The sequence below is a fragment of the Bactrocera neohumeralis genome, chromosome 6 (genome assembly GCF_024586455.1).
Source record: "Bactrocera neohumeralis isolate Rockhampton chromosome 6, APGP_CSIRO_Bneo_wtdbg2-racon-allhic-juicebox.fasta_v2, whole genome shotgun sequence".
Lineage (NCBI taxonomy): Eukaryota > Metazoa > Arthropoda > Insecta > Diptera > Tephritidae > Bactrocera > Bactrocera neohumeralis.
In genome coordinates, this window is record NC_065923.1 from 8,036,274 (window position 1) to 8,059,344 (window position 23,071).

Here is a 23,071-nt window from a genome sequence, read left to right on the forward strand (position 1 = left end):
AGTTGCTCTGCAGTGCAATGCTGTTTGGAAGCGCTCCTCATTGTTGATATCTGTTTAATTCGCTCGTTTGTTTCCAAATGATAACTAAATAGTCAGTTGAAATTATTTTTTATTTCAACTGTATGTGTCGCAAAATCAGCAGCCATTTGCATTTGGTGCTATCCTACATGACAGCTAGCAGATATACACACAAACATACATACATACACACAAGTGCATATGTTTGGATTTGTTGGAACTGACATTCTCTGCGAAGTGCTGGAGGCTATTATAATTCGCAATGAATCGCTATGATTAATCGTTTTACATTCACGACGATAACATCGGCGAACCGAGCACTGCGCTCACAAGCAAACCATGTGTGTGTGTGTGTGCATGTATGTGTGAACGGCCGTAAAGCAAATGGATAGGCAACAATAATGTGCATACGAATGTCTTATTATTAATGACAATACAAGCTCACTCACACACAACGAAGTAGCGGAGTCATAACGGTACACAGCGTGTGCAGTTCAAAATGAGAAAAGTTGAATGGTTGTTATAGCAACTGATTACGATGCCTCAGAACATTAATGACAGCAACACACATTGCAAGTGCCTGCGTGTGTGTGTGTGTGTGTGTCTTTGTATGAGTGAGAGTGTAAAACGCGAGTGGAGCAGAGCATGCGATGTGTTTGTGTGCCTGTGTAGCTGCAGGATGCGAGCTGAAGTGATGACAAAACTTTTACCACCGGCATATGGAATGACAACGACAACAACAACGACAACAGCAATAACAATACGATAACGCTCAACAATCAACGGCAAAATGCAACAATAAATTTCTTTTTACAAGAGGCGGTCAGATGCCGCACAGCGCAGCGCAGCGGAGGAGAGTCAAGCCGAAAGCGTCTTCACTTCACTTCCGTACATATAAATCCGCATATATGTACATATGGTACGCTTGTATGGATGTGTGCGCTGTACACATGTGTATGTGTGCTGCCAACGCTTACGAGCGAAGGCATAAATGTTGCGCTCCATTTGGGCTGTGGGTGTTGTCACAGCTGCAGCGCTTGCCGACATCATTAATTTATTTGTCACATAAATTCGTTATATTGCAACAGCAACAACAACAACAAAAACAACCAAATGGATGACTGCCATTATGAGTAAAGCAAAGGCAGTAAATATAGCCTCTAAGAGCTGTGGTTGTCGCCGCACAAATCACACACCGACACACCCAACTACAGCGGCGTAAATATGTATTCAACAATGAACAATTTATTTATCTATCCATGATTCATTAATTTAAGGCAATGTGCTAAAAGTATAAATTAAGCATAAACTTATCATTTCATCGAATTCGCAAGCAACACATACACATGCAACTGCAGACATATGCCGCAAGGCTCAGCTATTTAGAACTTCGTGTGCATAGGCTCAGTGCTGGCAGTTGATGTCCTGGATAATTCGAAATATATTAATTAACCATATTTTGCCATTTAGGATCGAAAGAAAGTAGTGCGAAATAAATTTCTTAATAATAATAATAGCAATAAAGTAATTTAACGACAAGCTTTTCATATTAAAATGTGCTGTGGTTTTAGTAAATGTTTTGTTTAGTGCATAGAAGTACACCACACGTCCGTTTATGGTACCTTTATGTACCTTTAAGTTAAATGTAAAGGTCCCTAAGATTTAAATAGAGGAAAGTTCTCAATAATTTAGATCACTGACTATGAAAATAACTTTGTTCTTGAAAAATGAGCTTATGATATTTTCAATAATCGATATGTTTAGCTGAAATTTGAGAAGGCGCTAAATCCAGATCCAGAGGATTGCCAATAATGTATTAAAAAAAAAACTATCGCGTTAATTTCTTTTATTTGGTATTCTTAAGCACGGAATTCAAATACAAAAAAGTAAGATTGAGTGCAACGGCTTAAGGTTTAAAATGTCAACCAGAGGATCGGAATCCAAGCACTTCCCTAACTCGAATCACCATAATTCAGAAAAAAATTTCGCATTAGAGAGACGTCAACTTAAGGAAGGAAATTTGTATGAAATTTGACTATTATTGCCAATTCAAGAGTTCGAGTTATTGAGAACTTCGAAGTATGGAAGTTCAACTGTAGGTATATATGTAGGTACTATATATAATACATATACAAGGAGCTTTCCAAAGTAAACAGGACTTTTTGAATCTAGCGCCCTCTGGTGGCGCCAACTATATGTCGACTGGTGCGTTAGAATCTGCTTTTTTTGATTGTCTAGTGAGAATTTCATGACATTTCATCAATTGGAAGTGAAGTTATTGCGTTTTAAGTGTCAGTATGTTCGAGTTATCGGTGCGAAAATGAGCTTCGAACAAAGGGCCAACATTAAAAATTGTTTTAAAATTAGTAAAACTTTTACCGAAACGTTTCAATTGATGAAACAAGTGCACGAGTGGTTTGAACGTTTTCAAAGTGGTCGTGAGGACATACATATGTAAATGACGATCAACATGTGGGCCAATCAAAATCCGTGATCACCGGAAATTTCATCGAAACTGTGCGTGAATTCATCAAAAATCAGCCGAAATCATAATTGAAATTCATGGAAATGGAATTGAGCATCTCCAAAACATCAATTTATCGCATTTCGACCGAACATTTGGGCTTAAGAAAGGTGTGTGCACGGTTTGTTCCGCACAAATTGACTGACGACCAGAAATTGCTCAGAATCCAACATTTGATTCGACACTTGTGACCGATTATTTGACCAAAAATTTCATTTTAACCATTACCTGATATGGCACCGTGTGACTTTTTCCTTTTCGGAAAAATGCATTTGCCCATGAATGGAAAGCGTTATGCAGACGTAGAGGCCATTCAAAAGGCTTGCACCGGCATCCTGGCGGCCATACCGAGCAACGAGTTAAAACACTCGTTCGACATGCTTTTGGACCGTGCAAACCTTCCCAAATTCACATGCGATGAATATACCGCCTTCCGCTTCGTTCGCTTGACTTCAAAAGGTCACAGGGTAAAACTGTTAACTATGGCATAACTTCGTTATATCTATGTATCAGTAAATAGAAATTACACTAACTTTAAAATTTTCCAATGTTTAAAAAATAGTGAATGTGGGTGTATCCTCCGATGTTTCTTGATTTTTTAAATTTTCGTTTATTTTCAAGCTCTTATATTTTCATTTTGTAAAATTTGCTTTCAATAAGCTTAGATTCCCAAATGTATTTTGATTTTCAAATTAATTCATTCGATTAAGACATCAAAATAAATATATTTTTCTCAAAATCTTTAAAATAATCCAAACAAATAAATTTTGCAGTGTTTTAGTTTCATTTCCGATCAATTAAGCCTGATTTGCGCTGTGCATTGTTTGCATAAATAATTGACTTACTCAGAATTGCACAGAAACCATGAGTTCACACAAAATTCGCAAAACCGAAAATTCGAGATTTTCTTGAAATTATTCAAGAGAATGCAATTTAATAATTATTCAAGCCAATTGAGTTTTGCAACAAATTATGTCAATAAATTTGGCCAATGTTGCCATTGCATAACAGGCAAAATATTTAAATAGAAAGAAAAACTCACACACACGCACATGCACGCATACACAGACACATACACACTCCGGCAAATTGAGCATATGTCGCGCTCAGTCGGGGGGCGCTTGCAGGAGAGGCGAAGAAACCAAATGGAAATTTTGTGATTCCGCTTCAACACCCAAAGACATTGTTGGAATATATTTAAATTCTCTTCGGATGTTGCATGCCACACATTTAAACAGTTGCATGTTGATATCTTGAGTGCTTGTAACACCAAGCCGCATACACATAAGCACGCTGGCGACTGCTAGCATGTGCTTGAGTATTAGTGTGTGTGTGTTGTTGTTGTTGCAGCACATGGCAACAGCATACAAATGCAAGCTTGCATCGGAATGCTACGCGTTGCTTCTCACTTAGAACAATTCCACTCGTTTTATTACACTTCTCTTGCTCTTGTTTATTGTTGTTGTTGGTGTTGTTGTTTCTTATTCCACATTGACTATTACCTAAATTCCTGCAACATTTGTTGTTGGTGCGGCGCTTACTTGCATGCTTTTTGCAGCTAAGCAAAGTGATATCTTTTATTTGCATCGCACGGACGTATGCACCACTGATATGTACCGTTACAGACCGAGTTGCATTTTTTCCCAACTTGCTTTGGCCATAGCGGCAATAAACTGCTCGAGGAAAACAATGTTTCGTGCGAAAATGAAGTGTTGGAAATATTTCGAATGCAAATTGTTGCAAGTGTGGCAACCTGCACTGGCAGTGTGGCTTAAAGAGCTGTGCTCTTCAATTTGAAAATTGTATTGCATGTGCAGGGCACTGTTGGAAGACGAGTCTCCTAGTTTTTGGTAGCTCTATTTAAAGGTCATCGCTTCCGGATATAGTTAATTCATTAAAATTCAAGTATTTCTTGGTGTACCTACTATATTTAAATTTCTTTTTTCTATTGCAGAGCGCAGTTTGTGCAGCTGAGGACTAAAAAGAGGTAAGAGAATATGTCTCGCCCAACTTTCGGCACCAAACTCCATAAAATTTCTCAATTGTATCTTCTAATAGACCAGAACTCACATTACTGGAGCTTTTGGACCTTGCAGTAGCAGGTCTAAGTCAGTTCAAGGACATCCACTGTTTTAACTAATTATGTCCTGAGCGGGGTAACATCCAGAAGGAAACGTCGGAGACCCTATAAAATATATATAAGTGATCATTGTGACAAGCTGAGCCATTTTTGCCATGGCTCTTTGTATATACATCACTTAGTCTCTCAGTTTTTGATATATCGAATGATGAAATTTTGAACATCTTTGTTTCTCCCCAAGAAGTTTGTTTTTCTCCGACATTTAGGAAACGTCGATATCGCACCCATGTGGCATATAGCTGCCATCCAAACTAATTAGATGCTTGTAAGGAAGCTTTTAAATTTTTGATGGGTATTATTAATTGTGACCCATTTCGATGTTCCCTACTTTTTGAAGAAAAAACACAGAAACTTCAAATTTAATAAGGAATATTTACTAATATTCGAAAAAATGTTTCGCATTTATTTTGTCAAGATTATATCTTTCAAATGTTGGCCGCGGCTATGTGTCAGATGGTCCATGCGTTGTGCCCAATTTTCGGTGACTCATTCGAGCATTTCGACTGGTAACTAACGAATGACACGCGTGATGTTTTGCTTCAAGAACGGTATCGACGCGGGATTGTACGCATAGACCTTAGACTTTACATATCCCTACAGAACAAAGTCGAACGGCGTGATATTACATGATCTTGGTAGCCAATCGACCGGCCCAAAACAGGAAGTTATTTGCTCATTGAAGTGTTCTCTCAAAAAATACATTGATTGATGCAAAGTGTGGGAAGTGGCGCCGTCTTGTTGAAACCGAATGTCACCGAGATCACGAGCTTCAATTTCAGCTACGAAATAGTCGGTTATCGTGGCGCGATAACCGTCGCTATTCACCGGCATCATTTTTGAAAAAATATGGACCCATAATTCCACAGACCCCCAAAGCACACCAAACCGTTGTTTCTTGAATCTCTTCAAGTTGCTCTTTGTCATATATCCGTCAATCTTACTTTTTTACGTACCCATTAAGCATGAAATGGGCCTCATTGCTGAACAAAATTTAGCTCGAAAACCTCGGATCTTCTTGGAACTTTTCAAGAGCCCATAGAGAGAAGCAATGTTACTTGGGAAGGTCGAGCGTTTTAGTTCTTGCAAAAGCTGTATTTTTAAGTTTTTAATTTACAATCTCGACATAAAATGCGTCAAGTTTTTCATACATCAGTCCGAGTTGCTGCTAATAGCGTCGAATCGACTCTCCAGGGTCTCTGTGTACACTCTCAGTTTCTCTTCGTTTATTTTCATCTCTGCGTACTGGACGTGATCTATTTGGTAGAATATTATCCAATAATGAATGTTGGGTCTCAAGATGGGTGTTGGTGTTGCGGATAGTCGCTCAGTAGGCCGATTACGTTGATCATAGTTGAGCGAAGCGCGCGAAACACATTCTTTTCAGAACGTGAACTTTCGTAATAAAGTTGGCCGATTTGTGAACGTTGTTCCGGCATAAGTCTTTCCACGTTGAAATGCCAAATAATACTGAACAAAAATAACATGACAGCCTGACACGACTCACACGTGATCTGTCAGAAAAGGGCTATTGAAAAAAGTATCCGTTATATTCTTCCGAAGACCATGTTTAGATTATGCTCCCTAGATTTCCAATAAGTTTTTCGAGCAATAACTCGGAACTAATTTAACCAGTTCGGTATTGAAAAAATAAATAAGGTTCATGTAAAATGTCATTATTTGAAAATATTCCGACTGCAGGCTCTTCTGGAAGTTTGTCATATCTCCCACAGCTGAACTAACGGTTCACCATAGATGGGCAGCAAGCAATTAATTGTTAGCCTGAATGCTTCGTTAATAAATTAATCAGCAATATCAATTCGTAGAAACATACAACAAAGCTCAATAAGAATATTCTCATGTGTCTTTCCAATGTTAATGCGATGTGTAATAAATTAACAGTTATTATCTGTTTCCTGGTATCTACTTCCATTTTCCCCTCCGCCGAGGAATTTTTCGCTGGTTATTTGTATTTTATACACAACTTAGAGACAAAAGCTCGCAATTTGCTATTTTAATTCGATGAGATAAAAGCGCTGCGTCACATACGAACACACACACGCACACATTCCTACATACACATGAGCATTCACACTTTGCTCTGCAGGACATGGCTGGCGGTTCTACGGCAATGAAGAGAAATGATTGAAAAATGGTCTTTTTTGCATGGAAACTCCGTCGACTGTCCAGCGAAACAAATAAAAGTTGTGCTCAACACACACCCACACATGCACACACCCACTATGCGTTTGTGTATATAGGAGAGCAGGAGGTACGAGTACATCGCTTTGTTTGACCAGTGGCATTGTCCAAACTATGCTAAACTGACGTTTCATCAATCACTCCGGATAATTCGCACATTAATCAAACTGAGCGGACGGAGAGTGTTTGGCACTTGGACAACTACCCCCGGAAAACACACACACACACATACACGCAAACACATTTGCATGAAAATGCTCTCGGCTCGTGTTGGGCAAACAAAACAATAGACAACGCGGGATTTATGCAGCACTTTTTGATTCGAACATCTGTGTGTGTGTGTGGGGTATATTACAGAGCGTTACTAATAGCAACAACAAAGCGGGGGAGTTCATAAAAGGCTGCAGGCGACCGCACAGTGTAGATATGTTTGTACGATATGCAATTGAGGTAAACACGAAATATTTCGGAAATCTAACCAAAATATGCATTGAGTTACTCCCGTTCCATGTTGCAGGTCTCATAGGGTGAGCAGGTTTGGAAGACATCTGATTTCGAGGTTTTGTTTAGTTATTATTAACTGTCTGCGATTCGCCAAGCGTTGCTCTGCAGCGAATCGAACAAACTATATTATATGCTCGAGAAAACAGACAGCAGTCCAGCGATGCAACCCTGTCCTCTTGGTAACTTAAGTTCGACCACAGAAGTTTTCGCAGCACATACTAGCATGTGTCCTTTAACATTTACATACATTTCAGCATTCCGCCCCCAAGAAACAACAATTATTTACATACTCGCTCGGCGCCCACGCAAATCACGGCAATTAGAGCTGAAAACCGAGCAACAGAACAATAATTAAAAAAGCAATTGAAAACTTTAAACAGCGCCCATCAAAGAAGAGCCGCCAAATCTCGTTTTTCCATGTTATTTACTCGCTAATGTCTTTTGCGCGCTCATTGTGCGGCTTCCGCTGAAACTTTGACGGCGATGACCTACGAACGCCATTAAAAAATGAAAGTTTTCTAAAGCACTAATGGTAATAAAAGATGCAGCTGGCGAAAAAACTTGCCTTTTGAAATTGAGCCACCCTGGAGGCTGGCTAGCAGATAGAGAGAAAGAGACCACAACATTCATTAAAATTTATTTAAATGCCACGCAACAAAAAATAAGCGCAAAGACAGCGCAAAAAAGGAGACTGACCAAGTGTTTGCAACGCAGCAGAAATTATAGCAAAAGTTTCATTTGATAAAAAATGCTCATTAAATCTATTTTAAAAATATTTGCCAAAGCCGCCATTACAAACTTAATGATGCCGCTGACAATGACGCTATTAAAAGATCAAAGCACAAAAACATTAATTTCTTCACTTTGAACTAAAAGCTGGCGAACATTATTCACTTACTGTTTTTATAGCGAACTTCCGAATGGAAAATCATGAAAAATGACAATTAACAGCAGCAAACTGTTGCTAAAAAGACTCGAAGTTTAAATGGTTTTTAAATCATTACACTGCATTGATTAAAACTAGATACTGAAGTTCAACAGAGGCGGAATATTTTCCATGATTTGCATATATTACTGAGGCAGCTTCTTAAAACTTCAATGTTTATGTGTTAATTATAAGCAAACATTTAATCACCAATGTAAATAATTTTCTATCCGCTTTCCAACGGAGCTTTTGAAGAGCTTTCGCTTCAGTGAAAGCCATTAAAACTCTGCGAGGGAGCTGTATTTAGCTTTTTGTACTGATGAAATTCAGCAGAGGAGAATATTAGTGGCATCACAATGGGCCTCCTGAAAGAATAGCCACTCTACCTATCTAAATACTAATGATCTTAAATTATTCGTAGAATTTTCGAGCAGTGGTCAGCTTGTCAAGCTCTTCGTACTCACGCAATTCGGCCACTCTCTTTTTTTGTCTGCAAAAGCGTCTTGCTTTCCTCTTCAAACCTCGGCATCTCTCCAATAACGCACGTGTTGTGATCGGTTGTAATGTTGTGAGGAAAGCAGTCTGTTTTCTCTTCGCTGCGACACGGCACTGCTCGTCGTACCAGCTGTTCTCTTACATTATCCGAAAACCAATTGTTTCGTTTGCAGCTGTACGTAAGGAGCTTGAAATGCTGTTCCACAGTTCCCTTTTACCGAGTTGCTGATGAGTGCTCTCAGAGAGCAAGAGTGCAAATCAATTATAAAATCGTTCGGCTGTCTGTTGTGATTGCAGCTTCTCGACGTCGAACCTTCCTTGTGTTTTGTGACGTAACTTTTTTGCTGCTTAGAGGCGGGTGCGTACCTTGGCTGCAACAAGAAGTGGTTCGAGTCGGTGTTAAGACCTCGGAGCGTACATACGTCTAAAACACTGGAGACGAGTCTCCCGTCTATCACAACATGATCGATCTGGTTGGTAACTTTTCGATCTGGACGCGGCCAGGTAGCTTGATAAATTTTCCTACGCTGGAATCTAGTACTACGGATAACCATATTTTGGACCCCGGCGAAGTCGATCAGCCTCAATCCATTTGGAGATGCTTCCTCGTGGAAACTTAATTTACCAACCGTTGTGTCAAAGACACCGTTTTTCCCCACTCTGGCGTTAAAGTCGCCAAGCATGGTTTTTATAGTACATCATAGCGGGGGCAGAGCTCATAGATGCGCTCTAAGCGCTCATAGAAAACACCTTTGGTAAAAGCATCATTTTCTTCTATCGGGGCGTGAGAACTTCGCTTTGATGCGGATCTCTCTCCCACCAGGAATCTTACTCCGAATTTACGCTCCTTTATATGGCCCCTGTGATAAATTCCACAAGGACCTACTCGTCCCAGTCCTTGGTCGGTCTATATTATGTGAGCCTTTATATTACGAGGACATCAGCCAGCTCAATTAAGGGACAGGCTTTAAATCGTAATCCTTGGAAGCGTTTTTTACGTCGCGGTTCCCAAACCCAGCGCACTACCCTGTGTAGGGGATATTTCGCCTTCTCACTTTAGCTCGACTTGATTCTTTTGATATTTTCTGATATAGTGAGAAAGAAACGGCTAACTTACAACTTATTCGAATATTTTCATAAGGCTCAAACTACATACTATATTATGGAGTTCTCATTCAAGCAACTTGCATCACTTCGTGTCCCGTAAGCCTTCTTGCTTTGCTTGAGAATAAAGCGAGTTCAAGCGAGCAGCAAGACAAATGTGAAGCTAAAACTTTGAAAACTAAACGCGAGTCGCCATTAAAAATGCTTTACTCATCTTGAAAAGAGAATGAGAAAGATTGCGAAAAGTTTAATGAGAAAATAGTTGTGTCGGAAAAAATTAGTCTCCACTCGACACAGCCCATTTCCTTATAAGAAAAGAAAAAAGTTACTTGCAGCGTTGACTAAAGCAAGCAGGCAGCAGCAGGCTAAAAAGTAGCACAAAAAGCCGTTATCGTGCTTATATTTATATTCTAGTATGTTGCGTTGCTGCCAAGAAGTATATGTATGAAATAATCTCTAACTTCGTAAGGAAAAAATTATGAAAAAATGTCACTAAAAGAAACTGCGAAGAAGCTTCAATGTTGGCAATCATGTGCACTCCACTCTCGTCATTTGCGAAATGTCATGTTGCACAGCGTGACAGTACTCATGTTTCCCCCATTTGCTTTAACGTATCGTGTGTATATTTCTTAAGCGTCGAGGCAAAAAGGAAGATTTCGCCCTCAAACCCTGGCTGTGCTGCTCCCTTATTTTTTCCATCCATAATTTGTTTCTTACTCAATACCTATTCATTCTTGTTTGCGCATTGCCCCGACTCCCTGCCATTTCGCCTTACTTATCCATCATTCATCGGGCGGATTGTGCGCTTAATACGCTGCCATTTACAATATCAAACTAATGCTCTTACACTGCCACTTTAAGCGTACACAAAGGCACACACACATGAAGCAACATATGCAGTCATATTTTTGAGAAAAGCAATATCACCTACTGAGAGCCTTGCTGCTCCAGCGATATCTTCAGTCAATCATTTTCATCGAACGCCCGTCACAGGCGCACGCCCACTCCCCATGACCCGTGTCGTCAACATCCACATTGTACCGTTAAACCGAACATATTTCAGCGATTGCCTTGTCATCGCAGGCGACGGAGCAGCGAGTTGTCTTCGTGCATGCTAGGTTTTTTGAAAGTCATTGCGTTGAAAGCGAATTTTTACGTCTCACTGAAGACGGATCCGCCCCGCTCCGCGCACTGCCGCTGTATTGTTGTTGTCATCGCTCTCATTAGCCGTCTCGCAGTCATAGCTGTAATCATTACTAATGACAACCTATCCATATTGAAATGGCAGAACGTATGCATGTATGTGTGAGCCGGATGCACTCTCGCTAATGCTAATGCTAATGTGTGTATTAATTAGATAATGAACTGCAATCAAGTTGAATAAACAAAGCCATAATAGTATGTAGTGCTTAAGGGAGAACGAAAGAGTTCGCGATAAACATTTTCCATAGATCATGTGAATATCGGAAATCAGCGATGAGTTTGATGTGGATTGTGGCTGTACCTTCATACACTGGGGTGAATGCCAGTACTCGACGACAGAGTCTCTCCACCACGAATCCCACACCGAATATGCGCTCCTTTGTATGATCACTGTAGTAAATGCCACAAGGACCTACTCGCCTCAGTCCTTGTCCCGTCCATCGCGTTTCTTGAATGGCGGTGATGTCAGCCTTGGACATCAACCATCTGGACAGCCGAAAATTCGCAATTAAGGAACCGGACATTCCAGATGCATGACCTCAAATCATAATCCTTAACACGTTTGTGGTGGTCGTCATCGTAAGGGTGGTTTTTCAGACTGTTTTCTTCTTTTCATTGGCAGTGTTTTTTACGTGGCGGGTTCCAAACCCAGCGCACAATTCTGGGAAGAAAATGTTTCGCCTTTTCAATTTAGCTCGCCTTAAAATGGATGTTTTTGGATACTTGGTCTAAGACTGGAAGTGATGAACTGCTTGCGCCATATGTAAAATAATCATTTCGGATCACTCCCAAGTGTCAGAAGCTGAGAGAACTTTCCTAACTTGCGTGAAATTCCTCAGATGGCTCTATCCACTAAAAGTCCACTAAAGGTCCTTGGCTATCCTTAACCATTAAGATGTCTCTTTACTGTTTTTTTCCAAGAAACACTTTGTCAAAGACTTACACTGGAAGATGCGAAACATTCTCACAAAATCACGTCAGCTAAGAAACCAAATAACCCGCTTAATTCAACTCTACAACTTCAACTACATTCGCATTTCAATTTCATAGAATTCTTCGCTCACAGTTGAAAACAAGCAGCCTACAATTCCATTAGGCGAACTGAGAATTGACACAGTTACAGCACAAAAGCTCTCTATTAGCTCTCCAGTAACTGCTAGTCCACTTCGTACTCTAGTGGCACGTTTTGTCCGATATTTAATTGTGTCATTAGTGATTACAACTTAATGCACACAACTACAACTACACACGCGCGTTTGTGTGATGCACAGCCCAGAGTATTCAATACTTCGGAAGACCGTTAGGCGGGGCGGCGGCCATTACAAATACAAGTGATGGCACAGAAAATGACTCGACTAAGTGCTCCAAACTTTATGCGAGGCAGACTTAAGTAGATTTGTGGCACACACTTGTGTTGCTTGGCATCAATGAAGATGACTCGCTTATTTGGCATGTAAGCATTACCTCTGAAGTTAATAATCTATGTCAATAGCTATGAACCTAGTGCAAAATGTGTATGTGTGTGTGCGTGTGGAAGTGGGCGCACACACAACTGCTTGCAAACGAGGCAAAGCGCACGGACACGAACTCATACTGCCTGCAGGAAATCATGAAAGCTGAACTCGGTGGCACATTGACTCACACACACACTCTTACAGAGCCGCCCACAACGCTTAGCGGCATTGCTGTAAGTTGCTCAATCACTGCTCGCCATTGTTGTTCTTATTGTTGTTGTCCAGACCAACCTAATTTGGCTTTGCACATTTTTCCATGCGCCTTTACTAACATTTTTCCTCTTTCTTTCTTATTCTTGCTCATTTCACTCCACGCCACAACAACTATTTGCTGTAATGCGAGACTGTGATTCTCATGTTGAATTACTTCCGGCGAGAGCGCTTTGTTTGGCATCACGCAACACCGGAAATGTTTGGCTGTTTGCAAAGCGCCAACGCACGCACGCACAGGAAGCACCGGCGCATACACGCACACAAACACACACACGCTTATGTCGAGTATATTGACGAAAGCAAGACGTTCGCCTTGGCATCAGCGGCGCTCCACACGCTGCCAACAGCGAAGCCAACGTCAGCAGCTCCAATAAAAGTGCCAGCAGTCGGAGCTGGCGGCGCACAATGGGTCGCGTGAGTCGCGAGTGCCAACAATAAAGTGCGCAATGTGAACAATACCCGAGCAAATTTTGTTTTCCGGTGCAAAATATTCACCGACGCACACACACTCACGCGCAAACATTTAAATTGAGCATCCAGGACATTATATGCGTTTGCCACTTCTTATACATATGTTCATGGCATACAATTTGGCGCAGCAGCTGCGCTTTTTCCCTCCTAAGCTTTTTGCCTGTCACTTCTTTTAAGCCACTCCGTCTTCAGGCCCCGTAACCCTTATGGCGCGCGTGCGGGTGTGTGTGTCAACGCCTTTTCTCGTCTTGTCACAGATTGATTAGCGGCAGTTAGCACACATGCTCGTGTATTTGTCAAACAAAAGCACCGCCAATCGCGAGCGTGTAGTCGTGCTGACATTAATATGTGTTTGCCCTAATATGGCGTATTAGTAGACGTCATTACTTTGGCCTGACAGCTTTGACTAATACGCTCGCCCAGAGCAGCTCGCCGCTTAAGCAGCGTGAATGACAGATTTGCAGTCGACAATTTCGCTCCAAATGACAGCTCGTGTCACGACAATAGCTTCGAACGGATGCCGTTAATGCGAACATGTTGACATGTGCGTGTGTGTGTGTGCTTGTGCTCTGATGTAAATGCAAATGGCATTTTGCTTTGAATATCCGAGGAGAAAAATTAATTTAATCGAATCGAGTCGCTTGAGCTCAGATTAATATGTGTATCCAAGTAATTATACTCATGTAACTACAGACAGTTAAACCTTGATATGTAGAACTCGAACGACATGTTGGGAATTGTGAATTGCGGTTTCTTCACCAGTGACTTGATTGCATGTCTGAATAAAGCTATTTGATAGGAGTTGTTGCAATTGCTCGGTTATGAACTAGAAATGTTGTTGTTGTTGTTTTTGTAATGGGTACCTAGTCCCCGTTAGGTTGATAAGGAATTGATAAGTTTTCATCGACGTCATCCAATGATAGGCCCAGGAAACAAGCTGTTTCGACGGAGTCGGACCAAAGCAAGAATTATATAAGATTTGTATGGTTAGCAGGGCTTGCAGAGAGGTGGCTAGTGTCAAGCGGGTACTCAGGGTCTATTCTGGATAAGTAGAGGTCTCAACTATTATAGTATCCACAACGAAACTGCGTAAGGGTCACTCTCGATTCTCGCGGCAACTCGAGCTCGTCGTCTCTAATGGGTGGTTTCTCTCCAAGTACACCATTCACTGAGAAGGAGTCGGTTAAGGGTTTTGTAGCCCTACTGTGAGGGTAACGTAGAAAATAACTCATTTGTTCCTGCTTAGCTTAAAACTATTTGGTGTGAACCAGTAATTATTAAAGTAAACCTCAATGGTCACTTTGGTTAGACCGGAACTGTCACCTGTAGAGTAATATTTATCAAGAGGTCCTATGGAACAACTAAGCGACTCTGCTCTCAGAAATTTAGTTTCAATAGCCAAGGCAGTCCGATCGACTCACCATTTATGAGCTCGAAAGCAACAAAACGGTGGCTAGTTGAACTCGAATGTCAAATATCTATCAAGCAAGAGAGTACGAATTATAAGTTGTGAGAGTGATGTTCGGATCAAAAGCGATGCATTGTTGATGCCATTATATTAAGTGGTGTCAAGTTAGAATATGCATTCTCGGCTTTTCATGGGGCAGACGGAGTTTGGCCTCATCTTAAATAACGGGCAGTGAGATTTTTGGGTGTCAAGGGTATACATTTTCACTTTTCAAGGCTTTGCAATATCCAGTACATATCAAAATGCAGTTAAGCAGACTCTGAAAGACAAGACTTGCTTATTTCAATCCACTTTCTGCTTGAAGCAAAAAGTCTAGATACCACTTTGAGAGGAGATTGTCATTGTTGTTATTTGAAAAGATGTTCGCCAAAGTGTAATTAGAGTCTCTTTCGAGTTTCGCATAGCATAATATCTGAAGTTGATAAAAAAAACAACTTTCTTCCAATTTCGACTCTCCAAACAACATAAGCAAATCGAAGTACTCTTTTGTTCCGCTGGCATTATTTGCCTTATTTGCTTAAGTGTATGCCGCACAGCACTCGGCGTTGCTTAGCCATTTCTGCAGACGAGGGTGGTTACGTGTCTGCGCAACCAACCAAGTGACGGGGTCTGGTTGGCTTTGCGTTTGAACGTCTTTGAGTTGTATTAATTTGCCTCTCGCATTTCATCTCGTCAGCCCGCAAGCTTGTATGTGTGTGCAGCTGCGTCTACAGATCAAACAAAAAATGTCAACATTTAATTTCCTTCGCCGATCGCTCTTGGAATTTTAAATTCAAAATCAAGAAATCTTCGTTTTACTCTGCCACTTTTCTCGCAGGCAACGAAGCACGGGTGCATGAACTCAAAGGCAAGACATTTACTCGTACATCACTCACATGTGTGTGTGTGTGTGGCGAAAAGATGACGATGGTGCGGGGCGACATCGCATACATTTTACTTAATTTATCCGCAATCCCTCACGTGACTGACAAATTTAATGTCAATACAATTTCCGATAACATTTCATGCCCCGCACATACACATGGAAGGAGTATGAGTAGAAGAAGGAGACGAAGAAGACGATTCTGTTTGAGGACTTTTTCCACACATGCAATTCCTTCCCAGACACTGCCTGTGTGTGTTTTTTATAAAAAATGCATATACTATATGTAAATGTAGCTGGGGCTGGGTTCGCAGAGAGAGAGAGAGATGAGATAAACTCATGTCTTCAAAGAAATTACAAAGCGGAAAGTTAGCACTCTAAGCTCAGTTCATTCTACACTTACGGACGTTTATTTTTAGCCTTATTTTTAAGACCAAGCTCGAGTATCCTAAATTGACTTTGTTTATATATGCTGAAACTACCTAAGTCTATAAAAGTAGGACTCTTTCCACACATGCAATCCAAAGGAGTATTATACACAATTTTCAGGTCTTCGTTAGAGAAAGCTGATGGATATATTTATATATAAACGCCTTTTACATAGGAAGCTTCCATGGAAAAATACTAGAAGCGCTTTCAAAGAAGTTTCTTTCAATCTGGCCGCGCTGTGGCATTTGGTCTCTTCAACTTCGCTTTCACATACTTGAAAGTGCCTGGAGCTTTAATCTACAAAATTATATTTAACATAGAAGAACTATTCAGCTTCCGAGCACAAATGTTCACCAACCTAATAATCACATGGCGCGGTGAGTAAGAAGCAATATTGACACTTCCCACATGCATACGTGCATATAATTTGAGAACAAACACACTCGTTGGCACACTGACTTTGCTCGATAAAAATAGAGCCTTTGAGGTCCCCCAAAGTGATTTTTCAACGTCTCAGCCCGACAGCGGACACCTATGCAAGCCTTTCTACATCCGCACATGCATATGAATATAGAAGAGAACATACATACATACCTATATACACATTATTTGCACAGACGTGATAGACTGACATTTGTCTCTGCACACCAGCATTTCGGTACACACGCTCGGCAAACGGAAACTTTTATCACCATCTCGAAGTTTCTGTCTCATCTTCGAACCAGCAACTATTTCGTTCGTAGTTTTTATTATTACGTTTTTTCAACGTCTTTCACGTTTCGCCATGGCATAGGCGTCACCGAACGTGCCACCGCTGCAGCTGCACACTTTTACACTATTTCAGTCGCAGGAACTAAGCTTGCGGTGAGGGGCAGGCCGCACCGCGTGGCCGCTCCGGCTGGAGTGTAACTAATGACAGTTCGTTTTGTTAAGTCGATAAAACTGTCAGTGATAGCCGAAGTTGGGCTGCCGCGTCGCCAAGAAATGAAAACAAATCGCAACTACAGAGTGCACAAACAACACAAAACACAATGTAATCAAAATAACGGACAAACTAAGCACGGAGACAAAATGTTGCCCAATATTATACACTTTTTGTACTAATTTTCTTGTCCGCTTGCAAATGTGTCGAAAATATTGCTGTTTCATAAAAAATTACCTTTATCACTCTATATATAGCTTTCGGATTTGGTTTTGATGAAACTTTTTCATTTGCAGCAAGGTATTGGAGTGCGGTTGAGAATCTTGTCGCACGCACTTTTGGCTTTACCTTTTTTGCGACATTCTAACGGTGCTGTCATGTAAGGAAACTATCAAAGTTTTGTAAGAAGTAACGGTATAGTTGCGATATGTGCTTTTTTTTTGTTGGAAATATATTAACAGGCTTATAAAGGGTGTGTCTTTTCTGAATTAAAAATAGCTTCATTTCATAAAAATAGCATAGGTCCCCTTGGCTTGTGCTTTTCGGTCAAAAAGTTGACTAAGAGAATCTAAATTAGTTTACCTGGGTAGCCAATTGACGGACCCATTTGCTAACGCCTGAGTTCTTCAACGTTTATTTTAGCAAAGTATGATGGTGCGAGGGGTTGAGTGGCCCAGCTGCAACTTTAAGAACAAATTTAGTTCTTAGATGATTGTCATTGGCATGGAATTTTGAAGTCGCATTCACTTACCTGTAAAAAAACAGGAAACTTAAAACTTTTATGAGTCAATATATACGACCGAAATGAAATCGAACCATTTCTGAAGCGAATGGTAACAGGAGAGGAAAAGTGGATCAAATACGACACTAATGTGCGAAAAGTATTATGGTCCAAGCGTGGTAAAGCTCAACAAATGGTCGAAAAGCTAGAATTGACACCTCGAAAGGTTATGCTGAGTGTTGTTGGGATTGGAAAGGAATCACCCACTATGAGCTGCTCCAGCTTGGTTGAGCATTTGATTCTACATTTTACAGTCAACAAATGATGAAATTAAAGCAAGCAATCGAAAAAAAAGTCCAGAACTGATCAACAGAAAGGGTTTCGTCTTCCATCAGGACAACGCCAGACTGCACATATCTTTGATGACTCGAAAAAACTGGGAGAGCTTGACTGTGAAGTTTTGATGCATCCACCATATAGCCCTGACCTTGCACCATCGGACTACTATTTGTTTCCGTCAATGCAGAACTCTCCTAATGGAGTAAAGTAGGCTTCAAAAGAGGCCTGTGAAAATTACTCTTTGCAATTTTTCACCGAAAAACCCGAGAAGTTTTACACTGATGGAATAATGTCTCTAGCGAAAAAATGGGAAAAAATGGTCGACCAAAATGGCATATATTTGATTCATGAAAGTTCATTATAAATATAAGAAAAAATAAGTTGTAGTTTGATTAGAAATACGAAAATACTGTTTCGACTATCCAATATATAGATTCAGATACTTAGATTACTAAGGTCGAAGTCGATTAATTATATAAATGTAACGAGTTAATATTAATACAAGGTTAGAGGATTTTCTCGGAAAGAAGACGCATAAGGCCGTCTATTTAAATTACTCATTAATTGGGGTGTAATTAATCAATGAGTAAGTTTTTAGCTGGCGAATGAGGTTTTGCTAAATATTTCTTTAAGTTTTTACTTGGGCTTTAGCGCATTGGTCCGCTTATTAGCTCTTTTGAGCAACATCCTCGGCTGCACAAGTGTCTAAATTCATTTCTATGAGTGCATAACTCAAGCAAACGACTAGAACAACTGCTCACTCCCGATTTCCACTTATGCAATCATATATGCTGAATACTTTTCGAATTTTTCATTTCATTTCAATTTCTCGCATCACAAGCGCACATTGCAGTTTTCCTCGGAGCAGAAGCTCGCCAAGTGCAAAACAAATATGGCAAAGAAAATGTTGAAATTGCATTTTTATACAAATATGATTTCCGCAAAGAAACGCAAAAGATATCCGTTGCGGAAATACGCATGTTTGCTTATGCAATCACACACAAACGCACGCACACAGTTTATTACAAATATGTATATATATATATATGTGCTTGTGTGTTCACGCAAAGCTAAGTTTTTCCACAGTAGAAAAGACTGGAGTTCGCAATGGAAAAGCCGCGCTATTGCTTAACACAAAGCCATTTGACAAAAGCGTGCTCCTCGACTCCGGCGGAGAGTCTATAATTCCAGTTACCTCTATTTCCAGTTAAGAATTAATTAGATATTAATCCCTAAGCGAGCTTTCTGGAGGCAATCTGACTGCGTATGTCTGTCTGTATGTGCCTTAGCATTTCTAGCTTCGCGGTGTCAGCGCACAATATTCTTAGAGCTCGTCTTTGCGTCCTCATGCATGTTTGGCGTGGAATATTTGCTTTTCATCCGACAATTTCCTATATTTTCTTATAATTTTTGCTGTTTACTTAATATGCCACTCCATCATCTTCTGATTACACAAGTCACACACGCACACATACACGCGGGCTAAGAAAATAAAGTGATGATGGAAATATAAAGGGTGATACATTTGGAGTTTTCCTATTATTTTAAAGAAAACACATAGAAACTTTAAATTTAATGGAGAATGTTTATTATTATTCGAAAGAATATTCTTTAGTATTTACTTTTTGAAGATTATCTCTTTCAAATGTTGGACGCGCCTACGTCTCAGATGGTCCATCCACTGAGTCCAGTTTTAGATGACTCGTACGATCATTTCTATTTGTAATTGGCGAATGACAAGCGTGATGTTTTGCTCCAAGGCCTGAATCGAAGCGGGATTGTCCGCATATACTTTAGACTTTACATATCCCTACAGGAAAAGGTCTAACTGTGTGATATCACACTATCTTGGAGGCCTATAGAATAGCCCAAAATGTGAAATTATCTGCTCACCGATGTGTTCTCTCAATAAATCCATTGATTGATGCGATGTGTGGGAAGTGGCGCCAGTGGTGTTGAAACCAAATGTCGTTGAGACCATGAGCTTTAATTTCAGGCATCAAATAGTCAGTCGCCATTGACGGTTGCGTTCTCACTGGCATCGTTTTTGAAGAAATATGAACCAATGATTTCACCAGCCCACAAACCACACCAAATCGTTGTTTTGGCAGCACTTGAATCTCTTAAAGTTTTTCTTCGTCCCAAAATTGGGCCTCGTAGCTGACCAAAATTTGATTCAAAAACGTCGGATCTTTTTGGAACTTTTCAATAGCCCATAGAGAGGGTCGAGCGGCTTCAGTTCTTGCGCAAGCTCTATTTTGTGTGCTTTATTTGTAATATCTCGACGTAAAATGGAATAGTCGTACCATACGTCAGTCCGAGTTGCTGCGAACAGCACCGAATCAACTCTTCACGGTCTTCGTGTACACTCTTAGCTGCGGCTGCTATATTTTCGAAGTGCCGCCTGCTGGACGTGGTCTAGTCGGTCGAATATTATCCAACGATTTGTAAACGTTGTTCAGGCGTAAGTCTTGCCATGATGTAATGCCAAAATATACTGAACATAAGTAATATAACAGTTTGACAAGACTCACGCGTGATCTGTCAAAAAAGGCTATTGAAAATAGTACCTCTTCTTGGATCACCCGTTAAGTTGGAAACAAACGGGTCTTTATATCCAAATGAAAATTAACCCTTTAAAAATTTAAAGAAAATAGTTCGAAAAATTATTGGACTTTATTCCTTTAATATTAATTTCACATACCTACTTGTCTTTTATTCTAAAACTCTCACAATTGTGAAAGCTTCTCGATACGATATTGAAAATTACCTTTGGAGGTCTTATAATGGTTTGTCAAAAAAGTCTTGCGGTATTTTTATTGATTTTTTTTTTTTATTGTAATTGAAATGAATTTTTGATGACTCATGCCCAGCTCTTGACCGATGCTACCGTTGCTACTAGGCCGGTCTCTTTCGACCAATTCAGCGATTTTATCGCAATTTTCGACGACAGGCCTTCCGGAGCGTGGCGCATCTTCGACCACCTCTACAACAGAACAAAAACGTTGAAACCATCGTTGTGCGGTGGAAATGGAAACTGTATCCGGTCCATAAACTTCACAAATTTTATTGGCGGCTTGAGATGCATTTTTGCCTTTATCGTAGTGGTACCGTAAAATATGCCGTATTTTTTCTTTATTTTACTCCATGTTTGCGACGCTATAACTCACGAACGACTTAAAGGAAACGACAATCAATCAAACACGTGTTGGCGCGTGAAATGAGCTTTCCAAAAAGGTATAGCATGACCCTATGCGACGAATAAAACTAGAACTACGCGCTTTCAGCGCCAACTAGCGAAAATACCGCAAGACTTTTTTGACAAACTATTATATAGTGCAACAAGCCACGTTTGCGACCACAAAGTTCATAAATCCTTCAAGAGAACTGGCAAAGGTAAGAGAGTATCATTTTCCAAGGACATACTTTTTGCGTTAGGTTGAAGTAAGGAGAAAATGCTAAGAAAGGCACATGCGAGGAAAGACAGTACTGTGAAGCGATAATGCAACTATTCTGGTAGCCCTTAAATCTAAAACACCAAATCAATGAGGTTTTACTAACAAGAAGTTTAAAGTGAAATGTTTTCCACGTTTTCCACAGAATCTCACGGGATAATTTGCATTCTTTTCTGTCGAATTCAGTGCTCAGGTACAGCGGAGCACCAATGAGAACTCACCATAATACCACTACAGTAAAATTGAAGTAACATTTTGGCTAGCCTTAGAGCAGAAATTTCCTTTCGATTATTTAAATAAAAATATATTAAAATTATTTCAGCTCATTTATTTTGCAAGAGCATTCCGCTATTAGCTTACAGCTACAAATGAGGCAAATTATGCCCACAGCTGATTACCGAGCGCAAATGTAAGTGCCATGTACATATGTATGTATGTATGTGCGAGTATATGCGAGTACCCGACAATTTAAAATGTAGCAAATATGCATTGCCATGTCAACGACAAGATGAATGCTTATAAATGGGCGCTTATAAACAACGCCTGCTTATTTGCATACGCGCTCTTTACCGCCTCCCCACTTTGCTGCAGCGCCGCCGTGTCTCCTGGAGTAATGGCCGCGAGCACATCAACGTGAGAAATGCAAAGATGTGGAGCACCAAATGCGCTTTTGCATGTTGCGTCTTGTAATGCCGCGAGCACAAGTCGCATGCAGCGTCTACACACGCGCTTGTGTGAGTGTGTGTATATGCGCGCGATTATTGCATAAACAAGATACTTGCGAAGAATTGCATTTCGCTGATGAAAAGGTGCATTGTGCAGGCGCGCGTCGAACGGCGCTGCGGAAAGTAATGCGAGGCATAACAGATAATATCACTTACTCACACCTCTCTGAAAGAGGAGGCGGCGCGCGCCGCTGGCTGTTTATGGCGTACTTCGTTATTTGCATATGTGCACGGCGGCATTACATAAGTGCGTGTTTTGTCAGTTTCAGTTGCCGTCTTGTCTCAGTTTTTTATTTGGTATGAGGTTGAAGGGTAGACCCTTTGCAGGAGCGCTGCTACGGAAGCATAGAAGTTGTGTGGCATACCTGGGGATTATATAAATAACTGTAAGCGGCTTGCGCTCAGCTTACATATTGGCGCATACTATTTGCATCGACGGTACGCGTTCTTGCATTTGTGTGCTTGTTTTTGTAAGTTTTATGCGCTAAGTAGAAAGAAGTTTACTTTTACGACAATGTTGCACCCACTAAGTGGCAAACAACAGTCAACATTTACGGGTTTCGGCGTCATGAGCAGACACTGAACGCGTTTCGGCGAACTTTGGCGCGAAGTTGCGCTGCGGATTATCCAAGAACATGTAGAAAATATAATTTTTTTGGTTATTGTTAATTTTTTGCTCCATCTGCTGAGGCTAAGTAGGAAAGTACAGCAAGAAAATATTGCTTGGAAACTAGTGATAATGCGATTAATTGTCAAAATTCCCATTTGGTCTTCGTTTGGAGTGAAATAAAGTGCCAGCGCAGGCGATATTGATTGCTAATTTAATACAGCAGAGCTCTG

The 23,071-nt window shown here is 40.5% G+C and overlaps 1 long non-coding RNA gene across 1 annotated transcript in view; it reads left to right on the forward strand.

Moving 5' to 3' along the window:
• Positions 1-23,071, forward strand: part of LOC126763722 (uncharacterized) — a 202,478-nt gene that overhangs the window by 136,268 nt on the left and 43,139 nt on the right. Inside the window, exon 5 of the long non-coding RNA XR_007667656.1 lies at positions 4,497-4,529. This is a non-coding gene — a long non-coding RNA (uncharacterized LOC126763722). The remainder of the gene's footprint in view (positions 1-4,496; positions 4,530-23,071) is intronic.